At 45.7% G+C, this 14,736-nt stretch overlaps 1 pseudogene; it reads left to right on the top strand.

The window, feature by feature from the left end:
* Window positions 1-6,332: 6,332 nt before the first annotated feature.
* LOC132251771 (olfactory receptor 14I1-like) lies at window positions 6,333-7,271 on the top strand (annotated as a pseudogene).
* The last annotated feature ends 7,465 nt before the right edge of the window (window positions 7,272-14,736 follow it).

Genomic DNA, 14,736 nt, shown 5'->3' with positions numbered 1-14,736 from the left:
GGGTTCTCTACCATGTCCCCATACCTTCTATTTGAACTCCCTTTCTTGTAGCCCTGGGGGTGAGATTTAATCTGACGTTGAACCATCACATTTCTCAAACAAACTGTAAAAGGAAGGGTACTCTCATATTTGCAAGCTTGTCTGAGTCTATCCAAACCATGTTTACAATGTATGTGTCACATTTCCAACTGGTGTGAATATGCATCACACCACTAAAGAAAATGGATCCAGGGCCTATCTATCTGGTGGAAACAGATGTAGCTCCATTGAAAGCACTAGAAGAGATCCCTAAGATGTGTAAATCTGTTAAACTTCACTGAAGTCAACAAAACTGTGATGGTTTCTTGAGAGTCTAGCTCTAAAAGTTGCTTTCTGATTCTTTTCTCCTATATACCAACTTCATACCACTTTCAGTACTTTGACACCTGTGAAGCCCCTTGTAAAAGTAGATCCCATTTTAGTTTGGAGTGTCTTTGTAGCCATGAGGGTGTAGGAACGGTATGAAGATCAATTTTTTTTGTTGCAAAACCTCTTATTGGACTAACCGTATTGTTGGGAGAGAAGTCAGACAAGGTTTTGAGCATGTGTTGCCTTTCTTCTGGTCTGCAGAAGGGCAGTGTGTACCTGGAAGCTTATTAAACTTCGCTCCCAACAATACACTTGTTCCGGGATAAGACACACTGCTTCCAATTTTATTTATTCTTTTTCTTCTCATAGCTGTCATGAGATGACTGTCAGTAGAAAAGCGGCCGTACATTTTAAGATGCATTGTCAATCCACAGAATAAAAACTTGATTGTGCTCCAACACAACATTTCTGTTGGTTTAACTACATAACTGAACTGTAGCTTACTTTGGTGTGAACTAGCCCAGCTTCATTGTCTTTAGTGGGCACTGGAATCTGGACCCTTTTGGCCAGATCCTTTTTCCTCTCTTATGTGCCTCCCTGGACTTGATTACATAAATGCGTTACTAGGAGTAGAAACCTGTTGAGATGCCTAATAATTATAGGCAATGGGGGTGGGAGGGGACCTCAGGAGGTCAAAACAGGACCCTGCTCAAAACAGGACCATCCTCAACTAGAGCATCCCAGCAAAGGCTTTGTGTACCTAGGTCTTAATAACTGCTAAGGATGGAGATTCCAGAAACTCTCTGGATAACCCACTCCAGCTCTTTACTATCCTCCTCATTAGAAAGTGTTTCCTAACATGTAACCTAACCTTCCTTTGCTGCAAGTCGAGACCATTGCTCCTTGTTTTGCCATCTGCCACCACTGAGAACAGTCTATCTCCATCCTCCTTGGAACCCACTGCAGGTGGTTGAAGGCTGTTGTTAAAAGCCCCAGACTACATCCTTTCTCTAGTAGGGGCCCCAAATGTGTCCCCTTTCTCTAGTAGGTGCACTCCAGACATGCTGAATATTATTTTTAGGGGGAATAATCACTTCCCTCAATCTGTTGGCATAATTCCTACAAATGCAGTCAGGGGGTTCACTGGGGCTCTCAGGGGGTGCATGTGCACCCCTGTGCACCCCCTACGCATCACCACTGAAATTAACCTTGGAACTGACCCCTGGCACACTCTACTTCATACCAGCTGCCAACTGGACATCAAGCCATTGGTTACTGCCCTCTAAACCTGACAATTAAGCCACTTTTCTATCCACCTTGAAGTCTACTTCATCCAACCCATACTTCCTTAGCTTGCTTGCAGGAATGATGTGCAAGACAGTATCCAGAGCCTTGCTAAAATCAAGGTATATCACATCCATTGCTTTCCCTGGATCAACAGAGCCCATCAAATCATCATAGAAGGCAATCAGGTTTAACAGCCATGACTTGCCCTTGGTGAACCCATGCTGACTGTTCCTAATCACCATCTTCTCCCTCAAGTGCTTACAAATGGATTCCTTGAGAATCTGCTTCATGATTTTTCCAGGGCCTGAGGTGAGGCTGACTGGTCTGTAGTTTCTCAGATGCTCCTCCTCCTTTTTCTTCAAGATGGGCACTATATTTGTCCTTTTCTGAACCTCCTCCGATCACCATGAGTTTTCAAAGATAATGCCCAGTGGTTCTGCGGTCACTTTGGCCAATTCTCTCAGCACCCTTGGGTGCATTTCAGTGGGCCCCATGGACTTGTACACATCCAGCTTTTCTAAATAGTCCCTAACCTGTTATTTCACCATTGTTGCCTGCTCTCCTCCTCCCCAAATTGTACTGCCAGGTGCAGTCGTCTGGCACTTGACCTCTCCTTTGAAGGCAGATGTGAAAAAGGCATTGAGCACTTCAGCCTTTCCTGCATTTTCTGTCACTAGGTTTGCCTTCCCCATTCAGTAAAGAACCCACCCTTTCCCTAATCTTCCTGGTGTTGCCAACATACTTATAGAAACCCTTCTAGTTAACCATCACATCCCTTGCTAGCTGCAGTTCCAGTTGTGTTTTGACTTTTCTGATTTCATCTCTGCATGTCCAAACAATATATAATATACTCCTCCCTAGGTGTTTCTTCAAGTTTCCCCTTCTTATACCCTTCCTTTTTGTGTTTTGTCTCAATGAAGTTTCTTGCTAAGCCAAGCTGGTCTTCTGCTGTATTTGCTAGTCTTCCTGTGCACCGGGATACTTTGTTCTTGCTCTCTCACTAAGGTTTCTTTAAAATGCAATGGGTTCTCCTGGACTCCTTTCCCCCTTAGACTGGCTTCCCAGAGGATCCGGCCCCTTAGTTCCCCGAGGGAGTCCAAGTCTGCTTTTTTGAAGTCCAGAGTCCGTACCCTGCTGCTTCCCCTCCTTTCTTTCCTCAGGATCCTTCCTTTCCTCGATTCCTCTGTCTCAAAACAATTGACTCCAGCGCTCTGCAGACTCAATAGACACTGCTGCAGAAGGGCCTGACACTCAGGTCTCCCACTTGGTGGGTGAGTGCTCCAACCACTAATCCTTTGTGCTAAAAGAAGGTACACGAAGGTCGCAGCTGTCTGTGTGACATCCATGCTTGGAGAGCAACTATAGGATGAGATTCCTCCACGGGATGAGGCACCCTTCCAGCATTAATATGGATTACAGTGGAGCCTAGAAAGGAAACATGCAGTTAGGTGATTGAATTTCATTGCTTCTGAACATGTACAGAAGGTGCATTTTAGGTGCTTAGGAATCCTTGTAGGCAAACTTTATCTGGCCTTCATTACAGCATTGGGCTTAGATCTCACAAGCCCTAATCATTTTAGCTTCTTCTGTCCAGTACCTGGTTCCTGGTTGGTCTTGCTGTCAAGTTAGACTATGATTTTCAAGGAACCTAAAGGTATAGGAAAAATAAGTCTCCCAGAATTAGAGGAGGAGATTTCCCTAGTTTGTGATAACTACCTCTGTGCATGGTTTTACCCCATAGTGGTTGCAATCTGAGTCATGGCAGTTTGCTCCTTATTGAGAAAGGGTATAAAGGATGCCATAGATTCAGGACCAAGTTTCCATAGGCATTGAGATATCTAAAGATTTAGGTAAGCAGCTATTGTGATTTTAAGCACCACTTAAACAAAAGGAAGTAGCCAACCATCTCATGGAGCTTTCTAAATTCAATTGGACATCTCTCAGCATCTGCGGGTGCCTAAAAACCTTTGTAAATATGTCCCAAAACTTACACTAAGCTAGGAGCCAGGGAACCCTGGATGAAACTTATGACCTGTGCCTCACAGTAGGTCTTTCATCAGTCCCATGGGACGCCAATGCCCGCTACGGGACAGGGAAGTCCGGGTGAGGGTGATCCCCTGCCCTCCATTGATGCTGACTTCGTGAAGGAACATCTTGAGAAGCTGGATACCTTCAAGTCAGCCGGCCCTGACAGTCTTCACCCCAGGGTACTCAAGGAGCTGGCGAAAATCATAGCCCAGCCTCTAGCACGGATCTTTGAAAACTCTAGTATCTTGACTTCAAAAAAGCCTTCGATCTGGTTTCCCATGATTGCCTCTTGGAGAAACTGGCCAATTGTGGCCTTGGGTCCTCCACGATCCACTGGCTGGAAAATTGGCTCCGGGGTCGGACCCAGAAGGTAGTAATTGATGGAAGTCACTCATTGTGGTGTCCAGTGACCAGTGGGGTCCCCCAAGGCTCTGTCCTTGGACCCATATTGTTCAACATCTTCATTAATGATGTGGACACTGGAGTCAGAAGCAGACTGGCCAAGTTCACCGATGACACCAAACTTTGGGGCAAAGCATCCAAACCAGAAGACAGGCGGGTGATCCAGGCTGACCTGGACAGGCTCAGCAAGTGGGCGGATGAGAATCTGATGGTGTTCAACGCCGATAAATACAAGGTTCTCCACCTTGAGAAGAAAAACCTGCAGCATCCTTATAGGCTCGGCAGTGCTATGTTGGCTAGCACTATGCAAGAAAGAGACTTGGGGGTCATCATTGACCACAAGATGAACATGAGCCTGCAGTGCAATGCTGCGGCTAGTAAAGTGACCAAAACGCTTGCTTGCATCCATAGATATTTCTCAAGCAAATCCCGGGACGTCATTCTCCCCCTGTACTCGGCCTTAGTGAGGCCGCAGCTGGAGTACTGCGTCCAGTTTTGGGCTCCACAATTCAAAAAGGATGTGGAGAAGCTTGAGAGAGTCCAGAGAAGAGCCACGCGCATGATCAGAGGTCAGGGAAGCAGACCCTACGATGACAGGCTGAGAGCCCTAGGGCTCTTTAGCCTGGAAAAGCGCAGGCTCAGGGGTGATCTGATGGCCACCTACAAGTTTATCAGGGGGGACCACCAGTATCTGTGGAAACGTTTGTTCACCAGAGCGCCCCAAGGGATGACGAGGTCGAATGGTCATAAACTACTACAAGATCGTTTCAGGCTGGACATAAGGAAGAATTTCTTTACTGTCCGAGCCCCCAAGGTCTGGAACAGCCTGCCACCGGAGGTGGTTCAAGCGCCTACATTGAACACCTTCAAGGCGAAACTGGATGCTTATCTTGCTGGGATCCTATGAACCCAGCTGACTTCCTGCCCTTTTGGCAGGGGGCTGGACTCGATGATCTTCCGAGGTCCCTTCCAGCCCTAATGTCTATGAAATCTATGAAAACTACAGACCCAGGATGGTCATTTTGCCTTTAAAAAACATTAAATCAGGAGTGTTTACTTTGAGGCCCCTGCGTCTGAGCAATGAAGAGCTCTAGGGAGCGAGTCCCACAAGCCCTTAGGAGAGTGACACAGATAAATCACCTTACTGCATCTTCTGCCCTTTCAGTACAGGAGACTCAGAGGCAGCTACAGCCAGTTCATCTGTAGACAGAAATAGATTTGAATCAAATCATCCGTGTCTTTATTATCTAGAAGCTATAGTGGCAGAGGCAAGAGAGACTAGATAGATTGAGAGCTGGGTAATGAGCAGCAAATACTGACAGCAGAGGACCAAATGCAACAGAAGCTTTTGGAAACCCCCACAAAGACCAGCACGGTAAGTTGCTTCAAGTCTGAATACACAGAACTGGAAGCGAAGGGCATAAAGAAAGTCAGCGAGGCTGGGATTCTCTGTTTTTGGCTCCGTTACTGCAGGCTAAACCCAACTGCTGTGTAGCAATCACCGGAGTAAGGCAGACTCCCTCCAAAATCCTGCTTTTGGTCCTGGTGGCAAAGTGACAGCTTGGTTATACAGAGCAGAAGTATCCGAGTGATAGTAGTACCTCCTTTGCACATAGAGATGACAATCCAGCTCTTACGCAGCCCCGTATGCTAGTTTGCAACCAGGTGGCAGTCAGTCTGTGTGCAAACCTTTGGTGTGGAGTTATTTCTTACAAGCAGGTCCTGTGTGGTATATCCTCGGGAAGATGGAGCGATGCCATGCTGAAATATTACTGTTACTGTTTGCTGGACACACTGTATGGTTTTTTTCACAGTGGGGTTGGGACCTTTTCACCTAAAGCTTTAAACCTAAAGGTTGTGTTTGCTCTTATTTTTTCCAGCCGAGTTTTGGGACAGATGCTGCAGGTGACTCAGCCCTGTGAACTCTACAAAAGATCTACCATGTAACAGTAGTTTCATAATGAACCTGAATACAACACGAATTTTGAAAGCGTAGTGAGTTTACACCTCCTAGCTGATAGCAAGAATGTCATCTGTCTCATAGTGCCCGCTGAATAACGCTGTTGCTCAGTTTTGTATCCAAATCAAAATATTCCTTCAAAACCAAACTTTTCCCGTAGACTAAAGATCTGGCTCCAGTTGATCCTGTGTGTATTTGAAAGTGAGCGTGTGAGATGTTTTTGACAGGAGAATCAGAGCCATTCTGATACTGATTGCTGAGCTTTTTGTTCTGTCCACAGGCATCATACAATGGTTTGAAGAAGGCAATGTCCAACCAAACCACTGTAACCGAGTTCCTCCTCCTGGAATTTTCTGACAGCTGGGAGCTGCAGCTTTTACACTTTGACATCTTTCTAGCAGCGTACCTGGCAGCTCTGATAGGGAATCTCCTCGTTATTATGGCTGTAGCCCTCGACCACACACTCCCATGTACTTCTTCCTCATGAATTTGTCCATCCTCGACTTGGGAACTATCTCTGTGACTGTCCCCAAATCCATGGGCAATTCCCTGTGGAACACCAGGTTGATTTCCTATGCTGGATGTGTTGCCCAAGTTTTCCTTTTCTTCTTCTTCGGTACAGCCAACTTTGCCTTCCTCACCATCATGATACATTGCCATCTGCAAACCACTGCACTATGAGACCATCATGAACAGAAGAGCTTGCGTCCAGATGGCAGTCAGTGCATGGGTCAGTGCCATTCCCTACTCTGCACTGCACACTGGTAACACTTTTTGGTTACCTTTCTGCCACTCCAACATTGTCAGCAAGTTTTTCTGTGATGTTCCCCAGCTGCTCCAGCTCTCCTGCTCTGACTCCTATCTCAGTGAGGCAGGGATACTTGCCTTTAGTATCTGTTTATATTTAAGCTGTTTTGTTTTCATCGTTGTATCGTATGTTCAGATCTTTATTGCAGTACTAAGAATCCCTTCAGAGCAGGGCCAGCATAAAGCCTTCTCCACCTGTGTTCCTCACCTCATTGCAGTCTCCTTGTTTCTTCTCACTGGCATTTCGGCTTACTTGAAACCAACTTCCAGCACCCCATCCATTCTGGATCTCATAGAATCTGTCCTGTATGTCATATTGCCGCCAATGGTCAACCCTGTCATTTACAGCATGAGGAATAAGGAGATCAAAGCTGGCCTTGGGAAAGTGATTGTCTGTAAAATATTCACTGGGAAGCAAGTGTCCATCTTTTTCTCATAAGTGTTATTTAATTATTTTTTTTCTGCATTGAGATATGTGTGTGTGTGTGTGTGTGTGTGTAGTATAACTGATAGATATGTTCACCACAGTAAAGCAGGGTGCAATCCACACCATCGTCACTGATGTAAGTAAAGTTCCTCTAGATTTAAATCATCTTAATTGCAATTAGACTTCCTATACTTAAAAGTTGATGCTACCATCTTTCCCATCTCAAAGGAGCTTGGTGTGAAAGTGCTCAAGGTATGTTGCTACAGCTCCAGCAAGTTAAGATTAACCTTGCTCTTCCCCTGTGCTAATGCCCCTGCTAATTCAGGTCACCTATAAATGTGAACTTGGTTAATAGTCCTTCATGGTCAAAGTTTGCTGGATGGGATGCTAGGCACAAAGCTTTCTTATGTGCTATTTTGCTACTGGAACTGGGTCACTGTGGTAATTCATCACCTTCCTTGTCAAATCAATAGCAGAGACAAGTCTGTAGTGGATTTCAGGGAATCAAAGGTGTTCTGTGGGATGAGAGCTTACCTGTGTTTCTTAAAAGCATACTCCGCCTCAGTTAGTCAGTGGGCTTTTTTTCTTCAGGATAGGTATTTGGAAGTACTTGGGCAGATGGATGCATGGGGGGTGGGGCGGGGGGGTGGTGAGGAAATTAGGAATCTTTGCTTAGATGCCCATCTGCATGATTTCTCAGCTAGTATTTCCTTATATCAGGGTTTTTATTTTTAAATGGGGAATCCCTAGAGAGAGAATATTTTAATGCTGCTGATATTATTGAGTTATTAAAATTAAAATTGAGTGTGTCCAATTAAAACTAAGGGTCTTTTTTTTAATCATGTTTAACATGTTCTGTCATCTACCACCACTGAGAACAGCCCAGCTGCATCCTCTTGGTACCACCCTGCAGGGAGTTAAAGGCTGCTATTAAATCCCCTGTCAGTCTTCTCTGCTCCAGACTAAATAAGTCCAGTTCCTTTAGCCTCTCCTTAGAAGTCATGTGCCCTAGTCTCCCTCACCATTTTTGTTGCCCTCTGCTGGACTCTCTCCAATTTGTTCACATCCTTTCTGTAGGAGCAGGGGACACAAACTGGACACAGTACCCCACATTTGGCCTCACTGGTGCTGAATAGAGGGGAAAAATCACTCCCCTTGACCTACTGGCAACACACCTACCAACGTGGTCCAGTATGCTGTCAGCCTTCTTGGCAACAAGGGCACACTGCTGGCTCATATTCAGCTTATTGTCCACTGTAGCCCCAAATCCTGTTCTGCAGAGCTGCTGCCCAGCCAGTCGGTCCCCAGCATATACTGGTGCATGGGGTTGTTCTGTCCTAAGTGCAGGACTTTGCACTTGTTCTTATTCATAGACTCATAGATGTTAGGGTTGGGAGAGACCTTGGTAGATCATCAAGTCCGACCCCCTGCCCTGGGCAGGAAAAAGCACTGGGGTCAGACGACCCCAGCTAGGTGCTTGTCCAGTCTCCTCTTGAAGACCCCCAAGGTAGAACCTCATGAGTTTTCTTTTGGTCCAATCCTCTAATTTGACCTCCAGGTCACTCTGAATCCTAGCCCTACCTTTTAGTGTATCTGCTACTTCCCACAGCTTGATGGCATCTGCAAACTTGCTGTGGGCACGCTCTATGCCATCTTCTAGGTCATGGATGAAGATATTGAATAAAATCAGCCCCAGGACCAACCCCTGGAATACTCCACTTGATACCAGCTCTCAACTACACATCAAACCATTGATTACTATCCTTTCAACCCAATTATCCAGCCAGTTTTCTATCTGCCTTACAGACCATTTATCCAATCCATACTTCTTTAGCTTGCCTGTGAAAATGGTGTGGGAGACCATATCAAAAGCTTTGTCTTGAATCAAGGTATATCATATCTACTGTTCACCCTATATCCACAGAGCCAGTCATCTTGTCATAGAAGGCGGTCAGGTATGACTTGCCCTTGGTGAATCCATGCTGACTGTTCCTAATCAGTCACCATCTTCTCCTCCAGCCGCTTAGAAATTGATTCCTTGGGGACCGCTTCCATGATTTTTCCAGGGACTGAGATAAGGCTGCCAAGTGGATTCCTGGATGGGCATTAGATTTGCATTTTTCTAGTTGTCCAGGATCTCTCCCAGTTACCACAAGTTTTCAAAGGTAGTGGCCAGCAGCTCTGCAATCAAAAGTTTTGGTGCCTAGGTTCACATTTAATGGTTTATACCCAGTCTTGAACTCGCATCCTTGCGCTTATTAGCTCAGCACACAGGCCCTTAAGCTACAGAACAGGGCAGAAAAGTAGTTTGGCCAAACTACCACCAGTGAATGCAGTGAACATAGTCTATTTGGATTTTAGTAAGGCTATGGATATCGTCCCTCATGACTTTATCATAAAATTACTAGAAGTCAGTAATTGGTTCAATAACTGTTCGCAACATCTAATGATAAATGGATTAATTTTTGAGTGGCAGAAGGTTTCAAGTGGGATCCCACAGGAATCTGTCCTGGGCCCAGTAATGTTTAACATGTTTATTAGTGATTTACAACCTGGAGGAGAAAGCTTCCAGATCAAGATTGGAGATGACAGGAAGCTGGGAAGGATTGCAAACTCATCCAAAGATAGAACTGAAATTAAAAAGGATCTCGATCATGTGAGCTATGTGAATGTGATGAATCTGCATGTGTGAATCTTAAGTTACTTTCTGGTACTTTCTGTTGAATCAGCTCACACCAATGCAGGTAGAGTTTTACTTTGTGTTTTCTATATAAGCTGTGCCTGCCAGTGTAGGAGGGCTCTTTCCTATTCTAGTGGCTAGAGTCTTATTTATGGAGGCCCTGAGACACCACCAAAAATAGGTTTGGGAGCTGGGCTAGAGACAGTAGAATAAAGTTAAGAGCAGACCTACATAAGGTGCTGCATCTAAGAAAGAAACTTGAAATGCAAAATACAGAATAGGAGACAACTGCCTGGGTAGCAGCTTTGCTGAGATGAATCAGGTGGTTTTAGTGGATCACAGACACATGTGAGTAATGTGATGCACACAAAAAGTACTTGTAATTTGGGGCTATATCAACAAGAGTTTTAGGCTCAAGATACAAGAGATGATGATATCTTTCCACTCCACACTGGCTCTGCCAGACCTAGAGTATTGTGTACAGTTATTGGCTTCACATCTTACAAAGGAGGTCGGGAAAGGGAAGAGAGTCAGGAAGGAATTTTACCCCATGGTCAGCTTTTTCCATGGATGATGGGGGGTTTTGCCGCCTTCTGTACTAGGTGGTGTGGTCCTCTTCCTTGGATCTCTTGAGCATATTTTAACAAACTCTTTTTTCACTCTTGCAGTAGCACTTAATTGATAGCACACTCACTCCCCACCTTTGCTTGTGGAAAATTAAAGGGCATTTGATATTTCAGGTCTTATGCCTGGTAGGTAGGTGTGAGGGTTTGTCCCTAAAATGTTAAGAAAAAAATTGATAAACACTTGTGCAAGGTGGTTTAGATAGGGATGATTCTGCCTTGAATGAAAGGCTGAACTTGGTTATCTTGTGAAGCCTCAGAGCTGCGCAGATATCTATGGAGGGCAATGCTAGTCATGTCTGCTCTCCCACAGAGGAAACAGGAGGGCAGTGCACCTGCTCTGGATACCTGTGCGGTGAGGATAGGCAATGATTTCAGGACATCTCCCTCCTCCCCAACATACACGCCATGCACTTCCAGACAAAGGGTGCGCTCATAGATCATTCCTCCAATGTGCCAGCAACTGTCTGGAAGCTGTGTCAAGGCAGAGGCTCTGCACACTGGAAGGCTACAGAACTATACTTGGGCACCTTTCTTCCCTGGCCAGGGAAAACCTGCTACTCTTCCTAGGGCATTGCAGCAGGCAGATTGTCAACTCAGCTCCTAGCACATGGGCAGAGGGCACATTGTCACAGCAGCTCTCATAAAGAGAGATAAGACACCGGCTCAGGATGTCAGTGGATTCTTTTCCCCTCTCTATTAAAAAAAAACCCTGCCCTAAAAGAAGTATCTGGGTAGCAATGCTGTCTTGATGTTGTGCTCAGGCTGCCTCTCCCTTGGCTAGTGCCTCTACAGGCTCTCTGATAGATTCCCTGGCTACCTGAGTCAGCTTGCCCATGAGCCCTGAATTTGGTCTGGACCTTTGGGTACCTAACCTGACTCTGGTTTGATCTCCTGGATACCCAACCTGGCTGGCCTCCTGACCCTCTGGATCTCTGACTCTTTTCCCCAGGTAGCTTCTTCACTCCCTTAGACTCAGACTCTGCACACTCCCCTCAGATATTCGTTTCTTCTTCTAACCCTGGGTGACCCCCAGACCTGGCCATCCAGAATGACACTATGCCTACTTTCTTTTCTCTCTACAGCCACACATGGCCCTGGGGTCCCCTTTTATGAATAGGCTGCTCAACGGTCAGCAGCTACATATGGAACAACTGGCAAAGTCCTGGTAGTTGTGCTTTTAGCACAGCTATGTTTTTTAGACTACCCAGGGCCCATGTAGACTGTGGACAGATAAGGGTGTGTAACAGAATTGACCAAGAGTGCAGATAGCTACCACACATCTCTCTGGACAGGATGTGTAGCTCCATGCAGCAAGTTCAATGGCTGCACAGCCAATTTACATGGTTAAAACATAGCCATGCAATTCATCTATATACATAGATCATAGAAAGTTAGGTTTGGAAGGGACTTTAAGAGGTCGCATCTAGTCCAACCGCCTGCTCAAAGTAGGATCATCCCCAATTACAGCATCCCAGCCAAGGCTATGTCTAGCCAGGTCTTAAAAACCTCCAAGGGTGGAGATTCTGCAACGTAATTATGTAATTGCAATCAGGCACATAACTACAGAAATTGTACTAATCAGCCACTCAATCAGCTATCTGGGGTAATAGGCTTCTACCCAAAGTGCTTGAAGAAAGAGCTCATGGCCATAACCCCCATTTTATAGGCAGGCAACTAAGATAGATAGAGGGGAAGTAATTTGCCAAAACTAACCAGCTGGCCAGGGACAAAAACCACATTTAAAACTGAGATCTACTGAAGCTGTCTGAGCTCTCAGTTATCTAAGAAGCCTTATTTCTGCATATGAGACAGCTATTAATAGTAAAGGTAAAGAACAATTTACCGACCGACATTGAGTCTTCAAGTGAAGGACAAACCACTGAGTCAAGATTAGATCCCTTTTTCATAAAATATGCTTTATAAAATATACCACATATTCCCTGATTGCTTTCTTCAGGGGCTGCTTTATTTCTTTGCCTCTGTGATTGTATGCGAAGTCTGAAGGAAGGAGTCAGAACACAGGACTTTGATTGTAGTGGAAGAGAAAAAGAAAAAAAGAGCACTTTTTACATTTCTCTTAGGGTATGAGCAGACCTCACATGTGTCCTGAGCCCAGTCTTCCCGGCATTTGTGCACGATGCAGAAAGTCATGGGATTGGCATGTACACCCATCACCCTTCCAGTTGGGGCTTAGTGAGCGTTTGAATGCACTGCCACTTCTCCATCAGCAGGAGGCTACTGAAAGTGTCTGTAGTTTCTTTGGGTTTCCTCAACCCTGAGCAAAACACCCATTGCATGTTCAGTTGGGTGGGAATGACTGATAAAATGTTTGTGGGAAGGACTTTGGTGGAAGTCACTGTGCCACTCTTGCCCTGGCATTTTCACTGGTACTACAGCCACCTATGGCTATTAGCCAGTCTTCAGAATAGATCCAGACATGTGCCTTGTTTTGCAGGCATTGTAAGCTTGTGCTCATGGTTGGTTGCATGAAAGAGGTATTATCAGCAGAACGTGATGGCCAACCTGACTTCAGACATTTGTATAACAAGTGAAGGACAACACCCAGGGAATAAGCTCGTGAACTTCCAAGCACCAAAAGGCCTTCCTTGTGGCTATGCCTTGTTCTCCCTTCATGCCAGCAGCTACCACACCAAAGATATATTCAGGCTAATGTGGGAACCTCTCCAAACCAGGGAGGCCAAGGAGAAACCCTTATGTCATCAGCTGATGGTTGAAGCAAGAGCTGTCCCTGGAAGCCACATGAACTGTGCTACAGATCATGATGGGGATGTCAGTCACATGGAAATGCGTATGTGTGTCAGATGCCAGAGTCTGGGATGAGGGTCTGCAAGGTGATTTGTAGAGAGGTCTTCTCTTGCAATCCATTAAACATTGTCAGCAGAATCTGCACTCTTGTGTGACTATTTTCCAGCACTGGCAGAAGCGTTGGGATGGCAATGGGCACAGTGAACATGCTGAGCAGGCATGATGTCAACAGAAGATGCTTGTGGCAGCTTCCCTGAGCTCCATACAGGCTCCATGGTTACTGTGGAGACTAGATGGGGCTGGGAAAGGGCAGCAGACACTCCTGCACAAGCTTTTTTCCCACTGAATACTTGTCCTACCTGGCGAAGCCTCCAGCCCTATACATACCGTGCACACCATGTTTATATGTTATACAATGGGCAGGTCTTCTATTAAACAGTGCAACCAAAAATTCCCAGGACACCAAAAACAGGATGAAAAGCAACCTACTTAAAGTGCTCCTCAAGAACTGGCACATATGGAGGCCTGACAATCCATCTACTCAGCAGCCTCCTCTGCCCAGTTCAACCAGGTTAAGAGCTGGTGGTGCGTGATAGGTAGCAGATGGATGTGCTCCTGCTTGTGCTCCAAGCCAATCAGTGGAGAGTGGGCCTGTTGCTTTGTCTGGGAGTCATTCTGGCCCCCAGCCAAGGCCAGTCTACTAGATACCTGGGAAAAACTCAGCCAGGGTATGTGATTGGCTGCAGGCATGGATAGGGATCTTCCAGGGTTTCTCCCTCCACAGATTAATTATCAACCAACTCATCCTGTTTCATCCACAGAGCTCTGTGTAGTAATACATTGTCTCCTTGAAATTCCCGAAGCAAGGCCATAGGAAACATCAGGCACAGGGCTTTGTCTGAATACCCACCCCTCCGTAGCACTTAGGCATTGGGCTCAAGTCCATGTATTGGGCATCTCTTTAATTTAGGAAGGCAGCAATTGCTGGGAGGCAGCATCCACTCTTTCTCTGGGTGGCCAAGAATGCAAGAATGATAAGGCCAAAAGGAGATCAAGAGGCAGCTTAACTCTGGAGCCGAATGAAGAATACCATTCCTTCAGGAGCTCTGGCTTCCTGACTCTTAGAAAGTCATTGTTTAAATAACTCTGGTAGCAAGAACCAGAACCAGGAACTTCCCTGCTCTCAGGGGACTACCCTCATCAGTGATCTTCAAAGTCAGGGTAATGTCCCATGTTGATGCCTACTTAACTAAGTTGGATTTATTATTCAATGCAGTTGAAAACCTCATGCAATTGCTTTGGGATCAGCTCAACCTAAAGACTGTACCATGTGCATTTCCCCCAACATTTCACCTCCCTCCCCACACTCACTCATACACACCAGAAACAATTAAAACCCCCACAC

Source organism: Alligator mississippiensis, chromosome 7, assembly GCF_030867095.1.
Source record: "Alligator mississippiensis isolate rAllMis1 chromosome 7, rAllMis1, whole genome shotgun sequence".
Lineage (NCBI taxonomy): Eukaryota > Metazoa > Chordata > Crocodylia > Alligatoridae > Alligator > Alligator mississippiensis.
Note: the sequence above shows the minus strand (reverse complement) of the source record. Positions and strands in the feature narration are given on the sequence as shown.